At 30.6% G+C, this 18766-nt stretch overlaps 1 protein-coding gene across 5 annotated transcripts in view; it reads right to left on the reverse strand.

Moving 5' to 3' along the window:
* Nucleotides 1-18766, reverse strand: part of Nova1 (NOVA alternative splicing regulator 1) — a 139279-nt gene that overhangs the window by 78618 nt on the left and 41895 nt on the right. The window contains exon 2 of one of the 5 annotated variants that reach the window (XM_046465329.2): nucleotides 14341-14442. The exons of the other annotated variants lie outside the window; for them this stretch is intronic. The gene's annotated coding sequence lies outside the window, so the exon portion shown is untranslated. The remainder of the gene's footprint in view (nucleotides 1-14340; nucleotides 14443-18766) is intronic. 5 annotated transcript variants of the gene reach the window in all.

Genomic DNA, 18766 nt, shown 5'->3' on the forward strand with positions numbered 1-18766 from the left:
TCTTTCCTAATGGCAGAGTATATCACCTATATGTTGCTTTGATTTTCTAAAAAAAATATATGAGATCCTGACAGTGATTTTCCAATTTCAAATTTTCATATTAATGGCATTCTAACTGGAATATGAGCCTTTCAAATGAGATTATCACTATAGTGTCTGAAATAGAAATATGGAAAACATTTCTTTCAATCCCAAGGATGGTGGACATTATCTTGACTTCTCGCTAACCTCCCACATGCAACAAGTAAGCAAATCTTTGGTGAATCTATTTCTTTATTATTTATGCTTCTTTTACGATAATGAAATGGTTAACCTGTTTCCAGTATTAACTACTACCACTGCATTCAATAGAGTCCTATCTACTGCCATTGGCATCATATTTTAAACACATGAATCTGTGAAGATAAGCCCAGAATAAATGTAATGACTATCTAGAGAAAAATTTATAAATTCAAGAAGAATCTATACCACATCTTTTAATTCCAATTCATTACTCCTTCCTGGCCAATACCTAAACCATCTTGCTTGAGGTTGTCTTAATTCTTCAGGTATTCAACCATTTTCTGATGCCTGTAGTCATGATGAAATACTTATCAGAAGTTCTGCTTAGGTATTATTTCCTTCTTTGCTATTTCTTCTGTCTCGTGCACCCCCCACCCCAGAAAAATTAACTTTCCTCTCACTAGTATATGTTTCCTGTGATTAAACAGTCAAAGTCTTTTTTTTTTTCAGTACCAGGAATTGAACTCAGGGGAACTCAACCACTGAGCCACATCCCCAGCCCTATTTTTTTGTATTTTATTTAGAGACAGGGTCTCACTGAGTTGTTTTTACACCTCACTGATTAAATAGTCTATATTCTTTACCTTTGCAAGTATGGTACCTAGCATGATGCTTAACACATAGCAGGGATGCAACAAATGTTCCCTTAAAAATCTAAAATAAATGATCAACTCTCAGGCAACTATATAAATTACCAAAATTAACTCTAAGAAATATTAAGCAACCAAGATACTAAAAATCCTGTCAAATAATTATATAATTATAATGATTCAAATAATCTTTGAGTTCAGTCTGTCTTATGTGCTGTTTCAACAGAGATAATTATCATGTTATACAAACTATTCCAGTTTATATAAACAGAATGCCTTTAACTTTATTTTATTACTAAGTAGCCTAACTCTGATATTAAAAAGGAAAACAAAGTCACATCCAAATGTAATTATGCATAAATAAGTTTCATATAAAAGTTAAAAATAACAAATACTGATGAATGAGATCCAGCAGCATATTATAAAACTAATATAATCACATACAGCTTTTTCCAAAAATGGAAGTGTAAGTTAATATTGATAATGCAATAATGCATAAACATAACCAAAATACGTCAAAGAGGAGATCTACTAATGAACAATAAGAAAATTACTTCACTATTATTAGAAAAAAAAGGCTATCCTAAATAACAAATATAATATAAACAAAACATTTTGGTTATTTACATTAAATATGAAAGAAGCAAAAATATATTAAACAAAAAAATATTATATACATGAAACAGAAATAAGAATATAAAGTTACTATCATAAAATGGAGAAAAATTATAATTACTTACAAAATTTTAACTGGGTAGAAAACAAAAATCAATCAGAGTTAATATAAATATTTGTTCAATAAAACAGAAGTAAAATAGTGCAAAATCATTAATTTTCCACACATGGTATGTTGAATAAAAGCCCTTCAAATGATATCTATGTACTAGTCCCTAGAACCTGTGAATAATACCTTTTTTGTAAAAGAGACTTATAGATAGATGTGATCAAATCTAAGGACTTTAAAATGGGGAGATTATCCTGGATTATCTGAATCAACCCTAACCATAATTAAAAGGGTCTCTTTAAGAAGGCGGCAAGAAGGTCAAATGAAGAAGTAGAAGATGTGAGGAAAAAAGCAAGAGAAGTTTAGTATGCTTCAAAAAAGGGATCAAGGAGCCAAGAAAAGCAAGTAGTCCCTAGAAGCTAGAAAAGGCAAAGAAAGAGAGGTCTCCAAAACAAACTAGCTTTGTCAACACCTTTATGGCAGCACAGTGAGACTGATTTTGGAATTCTGGCCTCCAGAATTAGATGGTACCATACCAGGAAAGTTATTTTAACCACAGACATGAAACAGGAAAAAAAAAAAGGAGAAAAGATGATAAATTTGAATATATAAAAATTTAAATTTTCTATCCAAGAAAAAAAACACTAATACTTTTTCATAAAATTTAATTTAGGATTTGGGAACATATGGAAAGGCATGGGCCAACTTTTTAAAAGCCCATAATATTAAAAACTGTAGTATTTGATGACAAGCACATGCACTTGTGCACTAAGAATGTACTGATTTAAATTTTCTGAAGTGTAAAGGGCAATGAATATTCAAATGTCTTAAAATACTTCACATATTCCTATGACCAAACAAAACCACTATTTTACACTTAGGAATTTATCATAATGGAACTATCATAAATGAACATAAAGCCTTAAGCAATAATATAAACTTTATTTATATCATCATAAAAAGACTAAAACAAATACACAATAAGAAACTGATACATGATAACAAATGCATAAAATGGGATATTCTGTAGAAATTATAAAAATCATGTTTGTGAGAAAGGAAGAATCTAAATTGTCTAAACATACACATGATCCAATATTAAGTGGAAAAAAGATAACATGCTCTCTGTAGTATGATCTCTATTTTTCAAATAAATGTAATAAGATTGAAAGAAAACAAAAAAAAATAAATTTATGACAGCTGTTTTTATCTTCACATAATTATTCTAATTCATGAAAATAAATCATAATTTTATATTCAGAAATATTTTGAGTAGAATACAAGTAAATGAAAGATCTCAAAATGAAAGGGTTTTTTTTACTTTTAAAAGTAATAAAAAAAGTCATATGAGAAAACAGCTTTACTGATTTGACAAGTGAAAATGTAAAATTCTGAGAGGGGGAAAAGGGTGTTATGTTAGGAATTTGGGAATAGCTCCTGTAAGTAGGCAACACTGAACTAAAATATGAAAAGATGAGACTTCACTCCCAGTCATCAGTGAAGATTTGGAGGAAAAGGGATCCAGAAATGGAGCATCAGTACAAGGAACATGGGGTAAGACAAAGGTCACTTACTTGAGAAGTAGCCAGTGTCTATAGCACAAAAGTCACGAAGACATTAACATAAAATGGAATTGCAAAGTGTCAAGGCCAAATCATGCTGGGGTTTCCAGGCCATTTTAGGAAGTTAATATGACTTTTTAAATTAATAAGGAAAACACTCATAATTTCAAAACGATTAAGACTAGAAACAAACCACAATAAAGAAACATACTTAGTCAATAAATGCATTAAATTATTAATATAGCTAGTAATAAAGATAACCAAATGAAAATAACAGGTACATTTCAAATAATTATTTACATTCAGTGGCACTGAGATGAGAAAATAACAGAAAACTAATATGATCTGTGGTGGCAAAAATGAGGAATAACTAAATCCAAAATAGAGATGTGGGCTGAGGTTGTGGCTCAGTGGTAGACCACTTGCCTAGCATGCGTGAGGCACTGGGTTCAATTCTTAGCAGCGCATATGAGTAAATTAATAAAATAAATGTCCATCAACAACTAAAAAATATTTTTAAAAATATGCAGTTTTTAAAATTGTGACATTTTCACCAATGAAAAAAAGTACATGTTCATTTAATTACATTTTTAAAAATATTTACTACATCTAATATTGTTTATTATTTCATTTCTAATGCATTCACAAATTCTAACAGTACTCCTTCAAAATAATATCTCATCACTTCTACTACTAAATGTCCTACACCAATACCATAATTTCTCACTGAACTATTGCAATTATGATCCTAATTATGATTACTGCATTTGGCCCTCATGCCTTTCCCTTGTTCCTTTTCCAGACATTAGGTAGTTATTTCTTCAGTGCTAATCAGTTCACTAATAATACTAATTGATTGGCATTGTCTTCACATTTTAAAAGTAAAATTTTAACTCCTTACTACAGGACATTTGGTCTCACACCTGCATTATATCAATGACTTCATTTCCTGCCGTAATCTTTTCCCAAAGATACTCAGTCCACACAGGATTTCTTTCTTTTCTGTGAACATGTTGAACTCTTTCTGTTCCAGACATTTGCCTTACTATTCCTGATATGTGAAATGTGATTTTCTTCCTCTTTTAGATCTCAAGTCAAATGTTTCCTCTTTCTTTTAAATCTTTAAGAGATCATCTTAAATGCTCCTTCTTTGAAGATGTTTTCTCTTACTATCCTAGCTACCCCCCAACTCATTTAATTCCATGACCTTGTTTCTTTCTGGGGGGGAGAGAGATATTGGGGACTGAACCTAAGGGCACTTTACCAGTAAGCTACAATCCCATTCCTTTTTATTTTTATTTTTAGACAGAGTCTTGCTAACTTGCTGAGGGTCTAGCTAAATGGTTGAGGTTGGCCTTGTACTTGTGATACTCCTGCCTCAGTCTCCCAAGTTGCTGGGATTACTGGCATATATGATCATGCCCAGCTCATTCCTTATTTCTTACACAGTATTTATGCTTATCTAAAATTGCTGATTACTAGTGTTATGTGTTTGTGTTCCTCTTCTCTTACAAGAATATAAGCTCCATGATAGCAGAGACTTTCAGTACCCTAAGCATGTAGGACAATTCATGGTACATAGTAAGACTAAATAAACAGTTAATGAATGAATAAATAAATGATGATAATAAAACATTATACAAATAAGAATGTAAGTTATAGTGACTTTATTAAATTCTATATAAACTGTGAATAGAAAAATATGAAAGAAACATACAAGAACATTAAATAGAAACTAATCTGGAAAAGATGAAAAATGTAGTTTTCAAATTTTATTTTTAAATAAAGAAATACTAGGGCTGGGGTTGTGGCTCAGCAATAGAGTGCTTGCCTTGCACGTGCGAGACCCTGAGTTCGAGCCTCAGCACCACATAAAAACAAATAAGTGAAACAAAGGTACTGTATCCAAGTACAACTAACAAATAAACATTTAAAAAAAAGAAATATTAAACTGAAAAAGTCGTCTTTTTAAAAAAATTGGAAGATTAGAATACAAAAATTAACTTATGAAATTAAGACATCATATGTACACATAACATATATGTATACAGATAAATGATAATAGATGTAAAAGATATAATAAAGAGCAGAGTAAAAATCAAGTTATACATTAATCAAAATATGGGAAGTTATAGAGCAAAAAATATTTTAAGAGAAATATATTTAAAATGTCATCTTATTTCTATACAACCTAATAAACATGCAAAGAATTCTACTAAAGCTCTAAAAACAAGGATAAGTACATACTCAAGAGTCAATCTCATCTGAATGATAGTACTTTCATAATAAAAAGGTTCAAAAACCAGTCATTATCTTTAAAGACTAAAGAGACAGAAAAAGGAAAAAAATTATAAAGTTCAAATACAGAAAGTACTAAAAGAGCCTCCAGCAGAGCTATTCTTCGTAGGAAGTCATTGCATCCTTAATGAATTAGATCCACAGTGGGACTAGAGTTAGGTATAAGCCTTTTGCAATATTTTAAAAGAAACTTGTTTTCTATTTGTAGTATATCTCTAAAAGAGCTAGAAAGAGACTAATGCAAAGAAGCCTAACCCATTAGAAGCCTTTTGCCAAAATTATTTTTAAAATGGTAACAAAAATAAAGATTTATAGCAAGAGCCTACAAATCAGCATATACCAGCATGTAGTTGGTAAAATTTGTTTTCAAATAATTAGTACCAAGCCAAATATTCTTAATGGATTATTATTATTATTATTATTATTCAAGATACTTCCTTTGTGGTAATAACATTAATAAATCATCAAGTTAGAATAATGTGTGATTAATTTTAAATTGTGGCACAGATTTGAATTTTCAGCAATCTAATATTTTTAAGACCTAAATACCAGCAATCTGATAGCTAAATAAACTTTAAAAAAAGTTTATAAGAATATCATCCATGAAAAGCACAAATATGAGTAATATGTAGGTTCTACAAAGGAGCATGAAATCTAAAAAGAAAGATGTAATGTACATTAATCCAGTTTTAAGAACTTATCACTTTTAGTGATAACATAATAAACTAGAGAATGGAACAGAATAATGCATACTGATCCTAAAGGCAAACTAATTGGGATCCAGAAATAAATGGGATATTTAAATCAAAGAAATAGGAAGGTGATTTTTGCTTGTTTGTTTGTTTGTGCTTATATGTGAATATAAGTTACAAATTACCTGGTAAAGCCTTAAGCAAGAATGACGTCTATCAGGAAACAGAAGAAGAGTGGGGAAACTACTGATTATGGTTTGGTTTAAGATAAGCAGAATTGCACAGTAGTGGGACTACGTGAAATTGGAGTTTAAGAGAGAATCTTAGAAAAGAAAGATCAAATGATAACTAATTCCAGATTATTTTCCACTTTTCTCTGTGACAGGAGAAAGGTCATTTTGCATAGGAACATTAGCTAGGATTAAGCATAAACCTACTCATTTTTTTGAAGAATTTTAGAGTTGACCACTTATTTAATTTTAAAAATTTTACTTGACCCACTAAAAAGTTCCAGAAAATATCTTAACTGAAAAACTGAATGAACCATTAAAAAGGAAGAAAAAAAACTCAGAGTTAAAAACTGAAATAGTTAAAACTGAAATATATATCAGGTAGTATACTTTGGGAGATTATATTTTTCATCATTACTTTTCTTATTTGATAAATGATGGCTATACATATTAGATGTATTTTCCTACCTTCTGATTTCCCTAATATATGCAGAAAAACAGAATTCTGACCTTCCTAATATCAAATTTTCATTCCTACACAAAACATTTTTAAAAATGTATTTTTATATAAAGCAAATTCCTTTGAATTCCTGCAATGTCTGTGCTAAGGAAAAAAATCACAGGAACAAAGTGTTTCTTGGCAATTAAAATTGAAAATCACGAGGCCATATTTTAATTTGTTTCCTGTTATGAAAAAATCTAACACAAAAGTTTACTGGCTTATGAAATACAATGATGTGAAAGTAATTATATATGTTGTAACTCTTGGGATCTACTATTTGAAATTCAGATTATCCTGAGACCTGTCATATGTATCATTCAATCACCAGGGTCTCAAATTAGTAAGTGCTAATTCGTAAAATTATCATATATTAAATATGAAAATATTATCAGCCATCAGTGAATATTAAAAAGTAAGGTAAAAATTTCTCTTTAAAAAACAAAACAAAACATGTTTCCAACAACATGGAAAAAAGGAACAAAAAAATAAAAAAGATTGCTGGGATTTTTTTTGGCATATAGATTTATTTTGTTTCAAACCTTAACAATGCAAATTTGAGGGGAAAGGATTTTATCCCTGCTTGGTATATTACAGATACTCATTTGGAAAAAGAAGTTTTAAACATATAGGAAATTTTTCCATTATCACTACTTTAATGCTACTGCATTTTCTTCATTATCTAATTTTTGTGTATTTGTTGAATATATATATAATATAGTATATATGAAGAAAATATCTTCAAAATTCATTTAAAGCACTTTCTTTGTGGTAATAACATAGATAAATCATCAAGTTAGAATAATATGTGATTAATTTTAAATTATGGCACTGATTTTTTAGCAATCTCAAACTGATTCTGTTTGAGATTGCTAAAACTCATTTTGGTATTCTGTTGAGGAACAGCAGACATTTAGACCTGCCTTACCAATCAAAGCAATTTAATTCTATTTTATCTACTTTTTCAGGGTGCTAAAATCGGACCCACAAACATGAGCTAGGTAAGTGCTCTACTACTGAGCTACACCCTCAGCCCAAGGTAATTTTATTTATCATCCAAAACAGCAACAAATAAAGTCTGTCTGAAACATTTAATCACAAATATAATTTCACTTTAGTTTTCTATTATAATACTGTTGTCTCATAAATAACCCTCTTGGTAACCAACACCTTTTTACCATTTCAGGCCACCTCTAGAAGTAAAGTCTAAAACTCCGAAGAACCTAAAAATGAAGAAAAGAAAAACTCTCACAGTAGATAAATAATTGTGATGTTTTGTTTTTGCTTCTGTCCAAGTTACTTAGAATACTTAATCCCATAGTTGTCATAGTGGACTACATCAATTGAAATAATAAAAAAGAGAGAAATAAAGAAATTCTGAGGAAAATGCAAGAAAATCAACTAAGTCAAAACCAGAATTAAAACTTAAAGTAAACTTACCTAAAAACGAGTAAAGAGCAATACTATTGGGAAACAAGTAACAGAGGCACAAATAAACAAATTCTTACTCCTCCAATTTTTTTTTGGAACAAAGAATGAAATAAACAAGTATACCAAATTATTAATTACTCAGTAATTTTACAAAATTCAATCTCAGATTTCTGAAGAGATTAATCGGCAACAAAATGGACTAAACCCATAATGGGGACTAGGACTAGGCAGTAAAGGGTTACCCAATAAATAAGTCAGCAGCTATCTCAAAAATAATCACAATCTGATCAGGTAGAAATGCATACAAGTTAATATAATAACATTTAAAGTATTCATAAGAACACAGTAGAGGGAAGAATTTATTCTAACTGCCCTGACCACTATACTACCTAACTTGGGCATTGAAGACTGAGTAGGATTTTTCACAGGGGGGAAAAAAAAGTTAAAAAGGACATTTTAAATGACAACACAGCATAGGACAAGGCATGGAATTACAGAAATAGATGAACATTCATAGAACATCAACCAGCCCATTATGATTTAAATTCAGGGGAGTGGTGATATAAAGCATATTACAATGGAAATTTTCCTGTTGTTTCAGTTTCAGCTAAGGACTCAAAGCTGAGATCAATAGGTTTCAAGTAGTAAAACTGAAGTGACAGATCACATATGCTAAGCTTGATAAGACTGTGCCCCAAAATTTCTCAGGAAATATTCAATTCACCAACACAGAAAAAAAAAATAAGCATATAATGGAAAAGAGCTTTTACAGATTTTTGAGAAAAGAAACAGAACAATTATTCACTCTACAAATGGTCCTAGAATATAGGACACTCAAGATCCAGGTACCTGATTAGGGTAAAGAAAAAAGAAAAGGAGAGGGAGAAAGGGAAAGAGATAGAAAGAGAGAGACAGAGATTAATTCCAAAAGCAAGAGGGAAAGATAGCCTTCATCTATACCGCCTTAGAAATGGCCAATACTTTCAAATAAATGTATCACCTCAGCTAGGCATGGTGATGCACATGTGTAATCCCAGCTACCTGGGATGCAAAGACAGAACGATCACGTTGAGCCCTGGCGTTCAAGACTGGTCTTGGTAACACAGTGAGACCTTTGCTTAAAAAAAATTTAAAAATATGTGTGTGTGTATGTTCACATGAGTGCACCCATGTGCATGAGCCATTTTAAAAGAAATTTACTTAGAAGACTGCAAAAAGAACAAGGTAACTACAGAAGAAAATAAGTCAGAGGTAGACTAGAAAGTCATAGACAAAAGAGGGCATTCAAAAAAAAAAAAATCAACCACACACAAGAATAGTATCAACCACATTATACATTACAACAACTAATTACACCTATGTCATTTCCAGACATTAGGAGTCTGACAAATCCTGACTATCGGGAGTATGACCTATTTAGATTTCCAATATACATTTACTACCAACTAGCTCTTTCCTACATCTATTTCTCAAACTTTGGAAGACCCAGAAGTAGCATTTGGAGGACCCAGAAGTAGCACAGTGAAGAGACAGAAAAAAATGAGGTAAAAAAATTAATGGAGAAGTATACTAATTGGCCATGTTCTATACATTTTGCCATTCAGCCTTTTAAGCCTGCTTTGAGCAAGGATAATGTACGAGAGAAATTTTGAGTTAGAATTTCAAATTTTAACTTATTGGCCTTTTTATCCAAAAATTAAGTCTGTTTTTAAATATCAGAGAGTGACAAAAAAAAGGAATAAGAAAGAACAAGAGAAGACAGATAACATATAGGCAAGAGCAAAAACATGCAACAGAAGAACAAGGGCAAGAACTGAGAAGAGATAAAGTCAATTGAACAGTATTTTATCAAGAAAAAAAAACTAATGATATTCAGAATGGAATTGCAGGTACAGTGATAGGAAAAAATAAGTAAACTTTTGCTTATAGCCTTAGGCAGTCCATTTCTTAAAAAAAAAAACTATTGTAGTAACTGGTGGCAAAAATAGACTGTAGACAGTCAATTTTGATATGATTATTACAGGGTCTGAAACCTCTCTTTTCAATACATAAGAATGCTTTTTACAAAGGCATAATATCATACAACTATATATGTTGTGAATTTACTTACAGGGAGCTTACATCTACTTATAAAATATTCACTTACTTCCTGAGTTGCAGAAAGAATTTTAAGTATTGGCAAAGTTAAAGAAAACAGACTCCATCCTCTGTCAGTTTATATTTAATAAAGTAAAAAGGCAAATACCAAGGCAGGTACATTACATGTGGTAATTGCTAGAATAGGAATAAACAGGATCGTATGAAAGTTCATCTAACAAAATATTTAGGGAAGAAAGAAGGGGTTGAAAACATTACAGTGAAGGAGAAATCTATAATGAGGCCTGAGGGATGAGGTTGAGCTAGAGGATAGGTGTCTACAGATAAAGGGAATTATAAATAATTTAAAAGAAAGCTAAAGGTAGACAAAAGTCCAAAAAAGTATGATATATTTAAGAACTAGCAAGACTTCAGTAAAAATTAACCAATATAAGCAGTTTGAAAGGAAAGAATAAGCCTGAAGATATAAGAAGGACCAGACCACATGCCAGGACAGGGCATTTGGATTTTGTCCTGCAAAAAAGGGCCACTAACAGGTCTTGGAAACATTCATTTCTTCATATATTACACATCTAGTGTATGCTAAGCACTCTTTCAGATATGTTTTATTGTTTTTTCCTCACAACAACCCTGTGAGGTAGGTGTAAAAATTCTCAACAGTTTTTTTTTTTCCTTTTTAAACCTTGAAGTTGTTAAGCAATTTACACTTGAATAAATAGCTACAAATGGCAATCAGGATTCCAAACTACACTACAGAAAATACATTAGAAAGATGATACACACATATATATACACACACACACACACATTTATCCACAAGACACACAGCAATTTCCATGTTTAAGGAAATATTAACGCAATAAATGCTTAAAACTATATTAAAGATTATGAGGTTTATGACATCAATAGTTCTTGTGCGAACTTATATATTTACACTTTTCAACTAATTCAATTTATGTTGAAAAGTGCAAAATTCATAAATATAAGCAGAAATTATTTGATATGTAAATTAAGAGTTTGCAAGACTGATATGAGTAGAATTTTGCTACTTTTATCTGCCTAAGATTATAAGGGACAAAAACAGAAAACAAAAAATTTCACATTTATTTCTAAAAACTTAAATTAAAATTCTATGTATTATTCAAATATAAATTATATTTTCTGTGGTAAGAAAGTGAAATACTAAAGGTTTATTAAATAAAGTGTTTAAAATATTAACCATTTTAGTATAAAAATAACTGCCCATGTAATATATTATTGCAAAATCATTTATCTATTATTGATTTAAAAATTTGCAGATTTAATGAGATGTTTAATCTCAATATCATATCACAATAATTTGTTCAAAAAAACTGATGAAAATATTTTTTAATATCTGTTTGGGTTCCTAATGTTCCTAATGTTCCTAATTTGAAAGATTTTAGAGGATTTTATAAACCTAACAAAGTACCTGGAAATATAAAGTTATTGACTGAAACTCTCTTTAAGAATGTTACTTTTGGTGTGGATTTTATGTAATTTAAATTATTTAAAAATTTTAAAGTAACACAAAAAATAAAATCCACACCAAAAAGCTCACTGCCTTATACCTTCTTATTTCCTTGCATAATTCTCGGCTTTCTTTTTAAAGCTTCCACTTGAAAGCCATATGTTGCCAGAACATTATTGATAGAAGTACACATTACTAAATATTTTAAAATTCATATTATTTAGGCATATGCTTCATTTTTACTATTAAAACTGAAAATTATAATGGAAAATATAAGGAATAGGGATCTCATCAAGATTTAATTACTTTTAATCTAGCATTTATTTCTGAGTTACAAAACTATTAAGTTGAATATTAAGTAAGTAAAGATCATAACCACTATTCTAGCCCTTCAGATTAAGAGGAGGGTCCTCCCTTTCAAAAGAATCAAGTAGAGATATTGGGTACTTATTATATGTAATGAGAATAATCTTTAAATACACAAATGGTTCAAATATATAATACACAATTATCTAAAACACTAGGTTTATTTTTGATTACATAAGCAGTGCATTTTCATTAAATTCAAACAATACAGATGTGTATTCAATAAAAAGTTTCCACCTAATTCCCTTTTCCAAATATCATTCACCAGTTATATTAAAATATTAGATTCATGTGGCTTAATATTCAATCTAATTAGTTGTCAAATTATACTACCCACAAATATAAAATATAACATTTAATATCCTATATAATTTATAAAAATATAGAGCTTGTAAGCCCTGCCTTTTCACTAAAATTTAAAATGGTATTTAAAACATATCATCTGTTTCTTCAAATGATTATGATTATTTCCATCAATAAAATGAATGAGATTAAAAAACACAATTACACTGTAGAAAATGCAAAGGAATCAGTAATAGCACCTCAAATATTTCCTATGTTGATAAAAATAGCCTCTTGTTAGAGTTACAAAAGTATATTATATCTACACTATATTATTAAAATATTAGTGTTCACTTCATTTGTGCTTTGACAATTAAATGAAGTATTAAGTCCATGCAATAAGGAGTCTCATTAAAAATTTGAGTTTTTGTTAATATCTCTACTATGAATACAAATTGTCTTATTTTTTTCTATTTCTCTTGATGCTCTGTATTGCAAACCATTCTAAGATAAGAATTGTACTTCCTCGTTCTCAAAAAAAATTACATTTTGTAACAGTCTGAATATCTTCATTATAAAATCAGAGATAGTTGAAAGTCTTCATAGGAAATCTGACCTCCCTTTTGACGCTAATGCACCATTAATTAACAAAAATAATACTCCAGAACAAAGCCAACTGTACTAAAAAAGTCTTGGTTACATAATGTCAGGTACAATTCTGAATACAAGAATGCTCCCAAAGTTAAAGAGAAAACACACATAGAAAGGGTCTTTAGAAAATAATTTCTTCCACCCACTTTATTTTACAAGTAGACAAACTATAGTTTGAAGTAAAATTTTACCTGCTTTCACTAGAAAGAATCTATAGACATAGATGTGTGCACAAATATCTTAACTTTCAACATAAAATTTAAAGTTACCTAAACCAAATGACATTAATTTCACACAATTAACGATTCAGTGAAAATCAAGAAACCCTGATTTTTTCTTTCACATAGAAATGTCTATTAATACATCAAAAAATAAATAAGTAAATAAAAACAAATAATACCACTGACTAAAAAAACCCTAAAGTGATAAAATAGAATCAATTTCATTCTGTAACAGGAGACACAGAAGTTTCTAATGTTATTTTATCATCCTAAAAGGCATAAACATGCCAGACTACTACTAAAGAAAGTACTTTTATCAAATTGCTTTTACAAAAGGAAAAAAACTCATTAAATAAATGGGAGACATAGACTAAAATACATAAGTGGAAGTTCATATATTCACTGTTTCTCTTCTCTTATGCTTTGTTTCAGTATGTTAAAAAAAAATTCAGAGTTTCTAAATAAAGGAATCAAAAGTAGGTTCATCATAAACTGGCTGTTACAAAACTTTTACCAAAAGAAAGCATTAAACCTAAGACATAAAACACTGCAAACAAAGTTGATTAATATGCTCCAGTTGAATTACAAGTTGATTTGCTATTTTGAGAAAACAGCTCTAAAATATTAAGATTAATTTGATTATTTGAAAATATGTAAAAACAATTTCTTTTAAGTTTCATCAAAAGTGATGACTTTATAAAAGTATTTTAGCTTCACTTGCTTTCAAAATAAAATAATTTCCAAGGAGAGGTGCATCTATTATTCTATTTGTCACCAATCAAAAATTAGTTGACATCAAAATAAAATTTAGAGCCAGGGAAAATAGTTTAACTGACCTCTACACATTTTGAAATGATGTTTCCCAGTTATTTGTTATTCTCTCTTATTGAGTTTTCCAGTCTAGGGCAGGTACACAAGAAACTTACAGTCTATGTAGTACTCCTAGTCAGTTTCACTCTGCAGATGGCACAGTGGAGAAATACCTTCTGTACAGGACCATGTACAATTTCTTCTGCAGATGTCAGCACCTAGGGGAAAGTGCGCTGTTAAACAGTTGCTGCGTTCCACCTCAGAAGTGGCTGCAATTCGGTGGTGGGTGAAGTGATTCCTGTACATATATACAGGGATGAAAAGTACTATAGAAAATGAAAATATTTCAGAACAAAAGTGGCTGTCTGAAAATTGTGCCACAGTAAGAGAATAATACATCATTCAATCACAAGAGACCTACACAGATGGTTATCATTCATTTAAAAACTGAATGTTAATGACTTCAAGAAAGGGAGAAATACACAATTGTTCAATTCACAACATAATTATAAACCAAGCATTAAAATATGTGTTTAAAAAATAAACCCCCAACATTTTATAGTGATTTATAACATGATTTCTATAGTAATTTACCTAAAACTAAACAAGTACATACAGTAAGGTTTTTCACTCTATCCAACTACTTTAAATGCTTTTGTTTGAAATGACAATTCAGGGGGGCAAAACAGTCCAAAATAGATGAGATACTGAAATTGAAGCACAAACAACATGAAAATACCTAAAAATAAATATAAGAAAAGCCATTCTGAAATTCTGATTTTATATTGTAAAACCAATTTTATGAAATAACTGGTCATCAACAACTAGCTAAATTATTTTTCATGTAATAAGAGCTTTAAAAGTGATCTCATATGAAAGGACAACTTTTCTTCTCCAAAGTCAAACTGAATTAAAATCTAGACAGTATTTATTCTTAGCCAATATAAACAGTTAATTAAGAATAAGAAAATTTTAGTTCATTGATACAGAAAATTATTACCACATAGTAGTTTAACTACCATAGCACATTTTCTACATGATTTATCTTTCATGGAATCAGATCAAATTGGACAAAGCTCTCTAAGACACCATGAATCACTAGGTTGGAAGGACTATCCTTCTAAATTCTCATCTCTAGGCAAGGCTACTGTTCATACTACTCTGAGGAGGTAACTGTTTATTTCAAAATATTTACACATTTTCTTTCTAAAACAGATTATGAGTGCTTTGTGACAAATTCAACAAACCTGACTGCTAAATGTGTGTGTCCAACAGTCAATCTTTTCTGAATCTCACTTGCTACATAACAGAATTTACTTTGGTATATACTCAATACAGTTAAAGATACCTAACATTTTCTGTTCAGCTTTCTTAAATTCTTTATGAATAGATATCATTTCCTTTAAATAACAAAGGTGATAAAGGAAGAAAGAAAAAAAAACGTTTCAGTATCCTTATTATTAAAAAAGACTTAGACCAGGGATTCCACTCCAGGATACACATAAAGAGTTTATGGAATCCAGGGATTCTGCAAAACTTTCATACTAAAATCAAGATGTAGTACATTGAGTTCACACATACATTTCTCTAGGGGAAATGAGCCACAGGCTTTTATGAGGTTTCTCAAAAGGCTCTGTGACCACCTCCCCAAAAGAAACTACTCATAAATGATGTTCAATAAAATCAACTGAATAAAGCAGATGTAATCTTTTAAAATTAAACGTGCAACTCAGCAGCTGTTACTTCTCATGTGAAATAAAGAATGATCAGGGGTGTTTCAATGACTAAATGAAAAAAAACTCCTATAAGGCACACAGTACAATACCAGATCTATTTATCATTGACAGTAGTAGTTGTTCAGAAGAGCTATCTCAACCAAATAATAATTGTTTACTACTATATAATTCCATGATTTTATTTTTGTTTAGCTGTGTCTTCTAAAAAAAATAATATCACAAGCCAACTAAGTTCCACATTATTTCAGATACAAAAATGTCAAATACAAGTTGTGGAATTCTGCCAGATATTCTAATAGTATGCATTTCCAAAAAGCCACATTGGTCTCTTTTTTTACTGCACTAACTAGAGAGTCAAATGTGGAAAACATTTAACTAAAATTGCTTATATAAAACAATTATTTTCTTTATTAGTATTTTATTCATATTGACAGTCAAACAAAAATTCTAAAATTAAAGAATTTTTTTTTTTGGGGGGGGGGGGTACTGGGGATTGAACTCAGGGGCACTCGACCATTGAGCCACATCCCAAGCCCTATTTTGTATTTTATTTAGAGACAAGATCTCAATGAGTTGCTTAGTGCCTCACTTTTGTTGAGGCTGTCTTTGACCTTGCAATCCTGCCTCAGCCTCCCTAGCAGCTGGGATTACAGGCGTGCACCACTGCGCCCAGCTCTAAATTTGAGAATCGGAAGGGGACTTTTGAAGGGGACCACATCTTTTCCAATGATAATACAATTAATACTTTCACATTTATACATCATTTTCCCTCATCCTTTTAGTTTTTTGTAGATAAAAGATAATAAGAATAATTCATACATGTACATCCAATAATTGATAAATATGCATTCTTAAAAAAGAATCCTTGAGCTAACACCAAGGAGATCAGCATCACCTTTTTAAAACACATTCAGAATGCCTAAAAATGGTATTACAAAACAGTGTGTATGGTGATCATGAAGAGTCTGGTTATTTTTAAATACTCATAAAAATGGTAAGTGAACTTGTACCATATCTTAAGGATACTCAGTGAGAAATAAAGATACTCTCCGAAATAACAGCACCCAATGCAAATATAACATTGTTTCTCAACTATTTCAAATATAAAGAATCTTTTCTAGAGTCTTTTTTATGATAGGAGTTACATTTCATGTATTCACACACCAAAAATAGCAGTAGGAAAAAAGGAAATAGGTTTTAAATAAAGGCATTGAAGGAAGAGAGAAACACAATTTAGTATTCAGAATACTGCAATGAAAAGAATGGGAGTGGGACAGTAGGGACCTGTGAGGAAAAGAATAATAATCACAGGTTCAAATGTGCCAAGGAATATCCAGATGCTTTCCTCCAAAGAATGGCATTTAGATAATTATTTTATTAAAAGTTCTAACAGTAACATCGAAGATGAATTAGAAATATAGACATTCACTGAGGTAATGATTATGGGAACATACATTTGGGAATAATAAAAGAACTTATGAAAAAATATATAATACTATGTAAAACCCTGTAATAGTAAAAGTTATGTAAGTCAAAGTTATTTCCTAAGATTTGACTCTAGAAATTAGCATCCATCCATTCATTCATTCATTCAATAGCAAAGAAACTGACAGTCTCCTATGGGCCAGGTACCATTTTAGGGACTAGGTAAAGCACTAAACACAGGAGTTCATGACCTGCCTTCTTGAAAATTATATGTAATAGAAGAAATGAATACTAAACTATTAAATATATAATATTCATTATGGAAATTAGTATGCAAACCAAAAACAAAGCAAGTCATGGAAACAGAATGATAAATACGTTATTTTAACAGGATACTCAAAGAACATAGAGGAAGCAGCATTTATTTGAAGAATGAAATGTAATAAGTGGGTTAAGATTACTGTAGACAAACTGAAGAGTAAAAACAAAGCCATGAGATAGGCACATGCAATCAAAACTTGAAGTCAAATCATGCAGGAATTTCTGTGTCATAATAAGGATCTTGATTTTTTTAAATTATTACAAAAAGCCACTGCTGTATTTTGACTGAGGGAATAAAATAACCTGTTTAATCTTTTAAAAAGATCACATCACTTGCAGGAGTGGAAATAGAATTATCAGAGGTAAGTCTGGAACTACTAGAAAGATTAATACAATTCACATAACAGAATATCAGACGGGACTTTTCCTACTGCTCACGGACTAGCAATTAGAACCCAAGTCTAAGAATAATGAGACATAAGTCAAGCCTTTCACAATTAGAAGACAGCCTTAAACAAGTAAGAGCTGCTATCATTCTATAACCTACACATCTTTCTCTTCTTCAGTTCTTCTTTACCTGAGAACTACTGTTTTCTGGCTCCATCTTAAAGCAGTCAATCTACAATCGTCAGAGTTTGCTTCACTGACTTACATGAAGTAAATCTTCATGAATAGTGATAATGACAAGTGTCCAAGCCAAATGAGAGTTGGTTTAAAAGACTAAAAAGAAGGGAAGACTCCTATCCATTGGATTTCTGGGTATGTGTTAGACTTGCTTATAATTCCATACCTATTTCCCTTCCCTGTACCTCTGTGAAGACAGCGAGAAAGATCTAGAGTTAGAAAACAGGCTAGAGAGAACTGGAACCATTACCTGCAATAACAAAAAACAAACGAACAACAACAAAAAGTTTTACTACACAAGTAACTGAACTTGAATCTCCAGTAAATAAAGACCTTTGTAGTCAGAGGCTATGGTTATACTGGAGAAGGAGAAACTGAGAAAGAGTAGAAAAGGACAATCCAAAATTGGATGGCAGAACATTCTAAAAATATTGTC

Source organism: Marmota monax, unplaced genomic scaffold, assembly GCF_021218885.2.
Source record: "Marmota monax isolate L192 unplaced genomic scaffold, Marmota_monax_Labrador192_F-V1.1 WCK01_AAM20220418_F8-fsc00079, whole genome shotgun sequence".
NCBI classification, from domain to species: domain Eukaryota; kingdom Metazoa; phylum Chordata; class Mammalia; order Rodentia; family Sciuridae; genus Marmota; species Marmota monax.